The sequence below is a fragment of the Rattus norvegicus genome, chromosome 12 (assembly GCF_036323735.1).
Source record: "Rattus norvegicus strain BN/NHsdMcwi chromosome 12, GRCr8, whole genome shotgun sequence".
Classification (NCBI taxonomy): Eukaryota; Metazoa; Chordata; class Mammalia; order Rodentia; family Muridae; genus Rattus; species Rattus norvegicus.
In genome coordinates, this window is record NC_086030.1 from 42,310,005 (window position 1) to 42,319,492 (window position 9,488).

Sequence of the window (9,488 nt, forward strand, 5' to 3'; positions counted from 1 at the left end):
CTGTGTAGCTATGTCTGTCTATTGTTGTATCTATCTGTCTGTATCTATCTGTCTGTCTATGGTCTGTCTGCCTGTCTGTCAGTCAGTCTATGCATCATCTCCTTAGGCTCACACACTTCTGGAGCACAAGGACAAAGCCATGTCTGTCTGACTTCCATGGTCATAGTCATCCCAATACCACATGGCCTCTTGATAAGACATGTGTGTTCATAAGTGGTCTGTTTCCCAAGCCAGAAGCAGGGGCCTGATCCGGAGGGCTGGGGTCACAGTTGTGAGCCATCATGCCAGGCTTCTCTCTGTGTGTTTCTCTGTGTGTTTTATAACATGTGAATTGTGCCTGTTGTTTCAATGGCGTGTGTAGGGTAGATGCTCAACCATTTGCAATAATGATGGCTGGATGCATGATCGGTAAGATGTGCCTTTCATGAAGTCCTAGAATGGATGAAGATCCAGGGACTATTTGCAGGGTAGAATGCTGTGGAGATGAGGGACCACTGTCATTCTATACAGAGGCTACTCTCAGACAGAAATTCAAAATCAGATAAAAATACATTCTGCTATTTGAAGATGGAACCATGACTGGGTCTGGTGATGTGAGGGGGAGATCCAGCACTCTAGAGCCTGAAGCAAGGGAATCATGAGATCTGGACCAGCTTGGGGCACATAGAGAGACTGTCTCAGACAAAATAAATGAAAAGGTTGGAGTAATAGCTTCCTTTGTGGGAAGGATCAGGAAGAGTCTCTTGCAAAGAGAAGGCTCTGTATATTTTTTTTCTTTCTCTGTGAGAAACACTGTGACCAAAAGCAACTAGAAGAGGAAGAGACTGATTTGTACACTGGAGGCTTGACACTTTGAGGTCACAGTCTGTCACTAAGGGAAGACTACAGAAAAACAGGAACTTGAAGCATAAACTCATGGAAGAACACTGTTCACTGTCTTGCTTTATGGACCATGCAGAGCTATCTTTCATGTACAGTCCAGGGAATGATGCTGCCCATGGTGGGCAGAGTCCTTCTACATTAACAAACAAAATACCCCACAGATATGCTCACAGGTCAACCTGGTCTAGTAAATGCCTCACTCTTTGCAGGTGATTCTAGGCTATGTCAAGTTGACAGTTAAAACTAAGCTAGGGGTAGAGGCTAGAGAGATGGCTCAGCAGTTAAGAGCACTGACTGTTCTTCCAGAGGTCCTGAGTTCAATTCCCAGTGGTTCACAACCATCTGTAATGAGACCTGATGCCCTCTTCTGGTGTATCTGAAGAGAGTGACAGTGTGCTCATATACATAAAATAAATAAATCTTTAAAAAAACAAACAGAACCCCTAAACTAGCTAAGGTGGGGGACATCTGCCAGCAAATCAACCTGAATTGTTTCTCTCCCCCTCTCCCTCCTCCCTGATCTCTCTCTCTCCCCTTATCTGTGTATTTCTCTTCTCTCTTCCTCTTCCTCTGACCCACTTGCCCCACCCCTCTTTCTGCTCTCTCTTCCATTTTGTTTCTTGACGCTTGCTGGTGATGGGTTAATGTGAATGACTCCCTTCTGACCAAGCAGTCAGCCTTGTATTCTCATTACTGCGACCAGTTCTCCCTCTTTCACTGACTGCTGCCCGATTCAAGAAGACCAGGGCTGAACCTTACCTAGGTCTGTGGGCATAAACCTAAATGCTGGGAAGTCAATTTAACAGTGTAGGGAGCCATGTAGGAAAATAGTAGAGAGGTCTGTAACCCGCCACCACTCCCAGCCATGGCTTTTGTCCTAGATTACACTAGCTGGGTTTCTAATACAATCAGAAAGCAGTTAGTGACGTCATAGCACACATGACAATATATACAATGTATCCATTGTAACCAGTGGATACAGCTTGCCTGGCAGGTTCATGCTGCAGCTGCAGCGTGCAGTGTCCCGTGCTGGGCAATACCGCTGGTGGCTTTGGACTCCCATCAACTTGCATGGCACCATCTGGCACTATGGAAGGTAGCCATCAGGGAGGAAGCTTCTCTGTCAGTTTGAAACTTCTCTGTGTCCTTCAGCCAAAGTGTACAGCGTCTTCAGCCAGCAGGGCCTTGCCATATAGTTATGAGGGAGGGAAGCATCCAAAGGCCATGACAACAGCCTGTGTTATTTTGGAGACTTCTGGGGCCTCCCTGACTAACTCACAGGGAGGCGTCATACCCATGCCTTGCACTGCGATGTTCATTTAATAACTCGTGTCTGCTGGCGGGGACTTTGCTCACTCATGCACAAGAATTCTGTATAAACGTTTTGTTTTTAATTTGTAGTTTGAAATTAGCTTACTAACTGGCAAGTTTCCATAAACCTTTTCCACGAATCTCTCATTTTGTTGAACACACCTACCCCTCTCTACCCTCTACCCTTTTTGTCTCCTGCCTTGAACTGGGAACCCTAATAACTTTCTTCCTTAAGTTGCTTTTGCCAGTAATTGACATACCCCCACAGCTGCACCCCAAACCAGACCCATAATTCATAACTGTAAGAAGTGATGGTTTAGCCTGACTAAACACGGGAGGGTATTCTTCAGGCCGCTATGCATATAACTGGAAACTTTTGTGGAAAAATCTGGAGGCCACGCTGGTCTAAGGCACATGGCTATGTCATCAGACTTGGGGTGGGGATGGGATAGAACCTCATGTGTTAATTAGAACCGTCATTGCATTGGATGAAAGACAGGCGCTTACAGCCATGAGTAATCGGCTCGCACACTCCCCTTGCTGCTCACAGCTGTGTGGCCTCCAGCGTGTGTCTTCACCTCTCTGGGCTTCAGCGAACTCATTAGTTTAGTGGTGACAGAAGGAACAGGCATCAGCTAGGCTTAGCACTGGTCCACAAGAGGCGACTTTGTGATCTTAGCTTTCCATCTGTTGGAGAGCTAAGACTACCCCGCTCACCTGCCGGGAAAGAAGGATTCGGAGAGAGCACAGTCAGTCAGCCGCAAAGCTTCGGATTCCAACACAGAACCTCCAGCCTTTCTTATAGGCAGTAGTTGTCCAAGAGGAGATATGTGCTTCCAGTCCAAGCTTAGGATGGCGTACAGGCTGGTTTTGTGTGTCAACTCGACACAAGCTGGAGTTATCATAGAGAAAGGAGCCTCCCTTGAGGAAATACCTCCACGAAATCCAGCTGTAAGGCATTTTCTCAATTAGTGATCAAGGAGGGAGGGCCCCGCCCATTGTGGGCGGGACCATCCCTGGGCTGATAGTCCTGGGTTCTATAAGAAAGCAGGCTGAGCAAGCCAGGGAGGGGGAAGCAAGGCAGTAGGCAGCACCCCTCCATGGCCCCTGCAGCAGCTCCTGCCACCAAGTTCCTGCCCTGCTTGAGTTCCTGTCCTGACTTCCTTTGGTGATGAGCAGCAAAGTGGAAGTGTGAGCTGAATAAACCCTTTCCTCTCCAGCTTGCTTCTTGGTCATATTTTGTGCAGGAAATCAAACCCTGACAGACAGGTGGTGGTGAGCAGATTGATACTAGGATTTCACACAACATTGTCTGCGCTGAGTGGAGGGGACAGAAGAAGTCTTCAGCCTCAGCTTTCTGGCTCAAGCTCCCATAGGGACATAACTCAGATCCAGAGCTGGGCTAGAGCACTTTCGGACATGAGCTGTTCTGCTCAGGTCTCCCTTTCTATCAACTGAGGTAAGCCTCACAACATGGCGTCTGCTACTCTCAGACTGTTTGCTCTGGGCTTTGGCTGAATCCACTCAAGAGAGACAGAAAGGGGGTAAATGGAAGGAAGAAGACTTAGACACCAGACTCCCTGATTGCAAACTAGCTTCTAATCCCCCTTCGCTGATCTCTCCTCTTGGGGACACCACAGGTTAAATACTGTGCTAGGTCCACTTGAGTTACAGTATAAAGCCCTGTCACTTAGGGCTTTATACTATAACTCAAAGAGGTGGGGACACTTATGCAATACCACAGGTATGCATCTGCCTTTGTGTGATACATACTTAGTACCCATCCTGTTTTAGAGAGGATACGCCAAACACAGGTTAAATGGTTTCCCCGTGGTCACACAGCTAAGGCAGCTGGTGAACTTGGCTCCAGAGTTTGACCTCTTACAAGCAAGGTCATGGTGAGCCTGTTGATTGTTGCAGGTAGCTCACAGCCTATAGCTTTCAAGAGCTTCTTAGCAAGTGTGGTCATTTCTCGGAGACTCGGTTTTCCCATCTGTATTTTGGGTATGATCCTGATGTCCTTTGTGTGGGCTTATTGGAATACGAAGTGAGGCATGCAAACAATATGCCTTGGAGTGTTCAGTTACTGTCAATAGTCCTAATATTCAGCTGCTGTCTCTGCAAGGTTTAATGACAGGAATATCTGATGCAAACAGGGGAGGTTGAGTTCAATGTAAATGTCAGTGTCTCCCTCCAATTCAAAACAAGACACACACGACAGGAGAAAGGTGATCAAAGGTTACAGAACTTGGCTTTGGTGAGACATGGTGGGAACCTCCGAATTTTTTTTCCAACCTCTTATTAGACAGCTGGAGAAACCGAGGCCCAGATACAGCGCCGAGTGGCTTTCGTGTGTCTGGCAGGTCCCATGCCCATGGCATGCTGACAACTTGCTGACAGACGTGGCTCACTGATGGTTAATAAAGTCAGTTATCCTTAGCCTGTGACAGAGGGAGGCACAGGGGGCTGGTTGCTTTCCCATCCTCTCCCTGCACTAATGGCTTTATGGAGGCCATAAACTACTGCACAATCCAATAATAAGAGTGCCCTCCCTTGGCCCAGTGACCCACAGTGACTTGATTGACACATCAGCCCCAGCATTCCAGAGAGTGGTAAGAGACAGCTTTGCTTGGGTGTATGATCTGAACCACAAGACCCCACCTTCTCTGGGAACTACCCAGATGCCTGTGGGAGCTGGCAGGCCCTGCTTGCCAATCCCGACTCAAGGCAAAAGAATCACAGACTGGAAACATCTTCAGTGAACACACAGCTTTGTCCAAACTCAAGTATCAGATAACAGTTCCCTCCTCTCCGTGGAACAGCTTGGAAGGCATGGGGAAAAGTGTTAGTGGCTTCTGGACCCAGGCTGTCTGTCTGTCACTTTTTACTCCATTGTCTGCTGAGCCCATTCACATGGTCTTACAATGCCCATGCTGAGCACACAGCCTAGAATCGATGCCTATGTTTTATTCTGTTCTGCTTTGGTTGAAGGAGCGTCTTACTACACACCCCAGGCTAGCCTTGAACCTGTGATCCTCCTCTTCAAACTCCTCAATGCAAGGATTACAGGCAGGTGACACCAGGCTCATCTCTGAATCCATGCCTCTGCATGGGACCCTTCCCTGCTTCTGACTTACGTCAGATACCAAAGAAATGACAGAGTCACAAATGACGCCACAGCCGCCATTCTTTTCTCTCCCTTGGGTGACTTCTCCTAGGGACACCAGCTGCCATGCCATGATGGCACTCTAGCAATCCCATGGATCAGGAATTGGAGCCTCCAGCCAGGCAAGTCTTCAGATAAGACCATTGCCCCAGTGCCTTGTCAGTGACCTCATGGGAGACCCCAAGCCAGAACCACCCAGTCAAGTCAGCCCCAGACCTTTCCGACAAAAATTGAGAGCATCAGTGTTCATTGCTTTATCAGCCAAATGTGGGGCTCATTTGTTAGGCCGTCACTGCTAGCTGATACTGTGTACACTCCTGTGTACCAGGCCCTGGAGTAGACACCAGCATGCAAACCTCAACAAGGAATTAATATGAGAACACTGCTGCCTCCCAGAGTTTAGAGTCTGGTGGAGAGGACAGGAGAGTCTGTAGGGTCTGGTGAAAACTGGAATAGACCGTCAGCGAACCCCCATAACTCTCTCTGGCCTTCCATCCCCACTGTGAGACACTGAGAAGGTGGAGACTTGACTCTGCTGTGGTGTTGGGGGGAAGAGGGAAGCTGTAAAATAATTTGGATTGACTGTGGATATCAAGGTGGAGCCATAGTTACTGGTTATGTCATAGAGGGAGAAGTGGAAACACACACACACACACACACACACACACACACACACACACACACACTTGTCCCCCTCCTCTTATCTCAGAAGCTCTCTGGCACCCAATGCTGATCACCAGATCATGATCTGCCAACCCACAACCCTCTAGACTTCCATGCTAAAACAAACCTCTTTTCCTTATAAAGTTATCCAGCCTCAGGTACTTCAGTATGGTAATGACTAAAACAGAAGGAAAGAGTACAAACTTCTCAGGAAACAAAAGTAAAAACAAATATCTTAAAACTAGCCTCTACTTGTTCATTTTGTTGCTTAATGGTGTGTATACACAGATTCTGATTAACTCCCCCCCCTCTCTCTTATCCACCACCAATACCTACCACTCCATCTCAAAGGTCCATAAGTCCGGATTTTGTTTTATGACTGACTTAGTTTAACCAGGGCCACGTGTGCAGCCACTGGGTTAAAAAGTGCTTCGTATTTCTGTGTTGTCTCATTTTCCTTGTTAAAATAATTTCTGACACAGGGTTGTGTGTGTGTGTGTGTGTGTGTGTATGTGTGTGTATGTGTGTGCACGTGTGAGTGTGTGTGTTCTATCCTTAAAAATGTGCATGCTCTTTGACCCAGATATTCCACTTAATTTATCATTTTTGAAAACCATGTGTCGCATGTCTTTAATCCTTACTAGGCAGTGGGAGATAAAATATGTGTAGACACTTTTTGATTTCTTTTTCTTTTTTTTCTTTTTTTTTCGGAGCTGGGGACCGAACCCAGGGCCTTGCGCTTGCTAGGCAAGCGCTCTACCACTGAGCTAAATCCCCAACCCCACTTTTTGATTTCTTTACCTCAGCGTGTGTGTGTGTGTGTGTGTGTGGTGTGTGTGTGTGTGTGTGTAGATATACATGTATATTGGGTTTGAAGAGCATGCATTACTGTTGAATATGTAAATGTGACATCTGTTTCGGGGGAGCGACTCCCCTCACGGGTCCCTTGGTTACCCCTACCTGCACTGTCCTGAGCCTTGGAGATACTCCCTCCACCAGGGCAGCGGGGGCACAGATTCTATCCTGCTTTATTTCCTCATCACTCTTGAGTTTGTTGAGGGCCGGAGTCACCCCCTCTGGATCCTTGAACCAAGTAGAGTCTGGTGAGATTCTCAGGACGCTCCCCACGTGCCATGCCTCTTCTATGGGGTGAATATGCGTTGCTTAAGTGCCTGGGGGCCCTGCTATGGTGCTCTGGTGGAGGGAATGGGGGGGATCTGATTTACTGCCCACCCAGGGCCCACGTTGAAAGCAAGCCATGATGTTCTCTGCACCGGGATGGCCTGTGAAGGATTTGTGACTTCAGCAGAGAAGCTTTTTACAAGACTCTGAACCCAGTTAAGTGAGCAGGAATCTCATCTCAGTGAAATACAAGTCAGGTGGAAGAGAGCTAGGCTTTCCAACTTGGCTGAGGGCCATGCACAGCAGGGAGAGCGAGGAAACAGGTTAGGGTCTTTGTAGCTTTACTCTCACTAGGAAACACCCACCTGAACCAGTGACAGGAACACCACTGTGGATCGTGTAAACTCCTGCTTGTCCCCACTGGTCTGACCTGGGCCACGTATTCCACCATTCTAAGAAAAACAAGGGCATTCCTTTGGGATGCCTGTGGGGACACCCAGAGACATGGGGACTGTGTTGTCAAGATGAGAGAACAGAGGAGACAAGGCTAGCCTGGGCTATGAGCCAGACCTCAGGGTCGATCCTGGGACAGGAGAAGAGGGCCTGGTGCCCTTTTCTGTACCATTGGTGCCTCGTGGGAGGGGGCATTAGTGACTGTCTGGCCTCTGGGAAGAGGAACGTTTGAGCCGACTCCCACGGAGCCTCAGCTTTCAAAGTGTGCACTCCTTACCAGCCTCAGTGTGCTGGACTTGAGCTTGACCTATGCAGCCTTTCCCAGAACTCATAGCGGGCCAGCACCGCCCTTCCCTCCATGACGTGCAGAGCTCAGGCAGCCTCCATGGCTCTCAAGAGTCCTAGCATGGTGGGAGGTGGGGCTAATTAGGATGATCACTTCCGGATCCGGTCACATCCCAGCCAGATGCCACCAGCAACAACTGCCAAGGTGGTCCCTAACTCTGCTGGAGTGCAGCCTGGAAGTCTCACCCTGAACCCCCAGGCAGGCTTTACTTGTCTCCCTTGACCTCCCATTGGGTCCACGGCTGAAAATGGAAATAGCTCGTGGCTTTCCTGGGAAGAGTTTAGAGGTTATGTTCTAGCTTATCCCCTGCTAGAAACAGGCTTCCTGAAGTAGGTGCAATCTCCTTCATTCGCAAATTGAAATGAGGGTGTCTCAATTGACAGAGAGCCTTCCTGAGGTGTGGCCCTACGCATCTGCGATCTCTGTACTCAGGAGGCTCCGAAGCTCGAGGCCATCTTCAACAACACAGTGAGTCCAAAGCCAGCCTGGGCTGCGTGAGAGCCTTTCTTCAAAACAGCAAAATCAAAACCATGCCTGGGGGTGGGAGTGAGGTGCACACTGGGTAGGAGTATGGGGTCTCCATGCTACCCATAAGAAAAATCAGGTGGCTTCCTGCAAAACCCTGCCCCCATCCCATGTTCAACCGTCTCTTTGTCCCTTCAAATGAAGGTTCTGCCTGCTCACCCTGGCCCATCATTGAATAGTCTGTGTGTCCTGCACTGAGGCCTCTGTCCAGAAAGGCTATTGAGTCTAAAGCTCTGGAGAGATTTGAGCCTGCTTCACTACCAGTGGGCGCACATGCAAAAACCCATAGCAGAGAGACACCTGCGCGGCCATCTTGACTATGACTCTATCCACAGTCACAAAAGGGAACCAGCCAAGGGCCCCGCAGCAGGTGAACCGATGAAGAAACTGTGCTGTGCAGACACAATGGACTCCCATTGGGCTGTAAAAAGATGACTAGAACTGAACCGGTTGCAGGGAAGTGGATGGAACTGGAGAGTATCACTCGGAAAGGCCATTGCTGCGTGCCTCTTCTCAAGTGAAGGATCTACTCGTGAATGGGAGCTCATGTCCGGCACGAGAGCGGAAGTGGGGTTGTGTAGGGGAGGAAGGAGCCTGGGAGGGGAGGCAGGAAGCAAAGGCAACCGGGAAGGGAAGACATTGCAGTTTTCTCTTGTGTCTGGGGAGTAGACTTAAATACATATAAATACATACCAGCGGCATGAAAGCGGAGGCGGGTATTTGGGGAGAGGGAGGACAGTGAGGCAGGGGGCGGGGGAGGGGGGTTAGGGCCTGGGAAGGGCACATAGGCCGGCAACATGGCTGAAGCATAGTGACTGACGTTTATGAAAATGTCATAATGAACCCCATTATTATGTATGCCAACTAAAAATCGGAGGCGGGGCAAGACGGCTCAGCAGTTAAAGACCATTTTGCTGCCAAGGCTGAAAGCAGGGCTTTGATCCTCAGGACCCGCATGGTAGAGGAGGTGAACTGAGTCTCCCAAGTTGTCCTCTGAGAGTACACTGTGACACGTGCACG

General features: G+C 48.9%; 1 long non-coding RNA gene across 3 annotated transcripts; it reads right to left on the bottom strand.

The window, feature by feature from the left end:
• Positions 1-1,877: 1,877 nt before the first annotated feature.
• LOC120095982 (uncharacterized) lies at positions 1,878-9,229 on the bottom strand. 3 transcript variants are annotated; one of them, XR_005491989.2, is made up of 6 exons: positions 9,162-9,229; positions 7,875-7,998; positions 7,510-7,596; positions 6,983-7,105; positions 6,150-6,200; positions 1,878-2,910 (listed from the first exon to the last, which is right to left on the bottom strand). It is a non-coding gene; the product is annotated as an uncharacterized LOC120095982 (long non-coding RNA). The 3 variants fall into 3 exon arrangements; XR_010056537.1 differs by having other exon boundaries at positions 6,150-7,164; XR_005491991.2 differs by lacking the exons at positions 6,150-6,200; positions 6,983-7,105.
• Between the last annotated feature and the right edge of the window lie 259 nt (positions 9,230-9,488).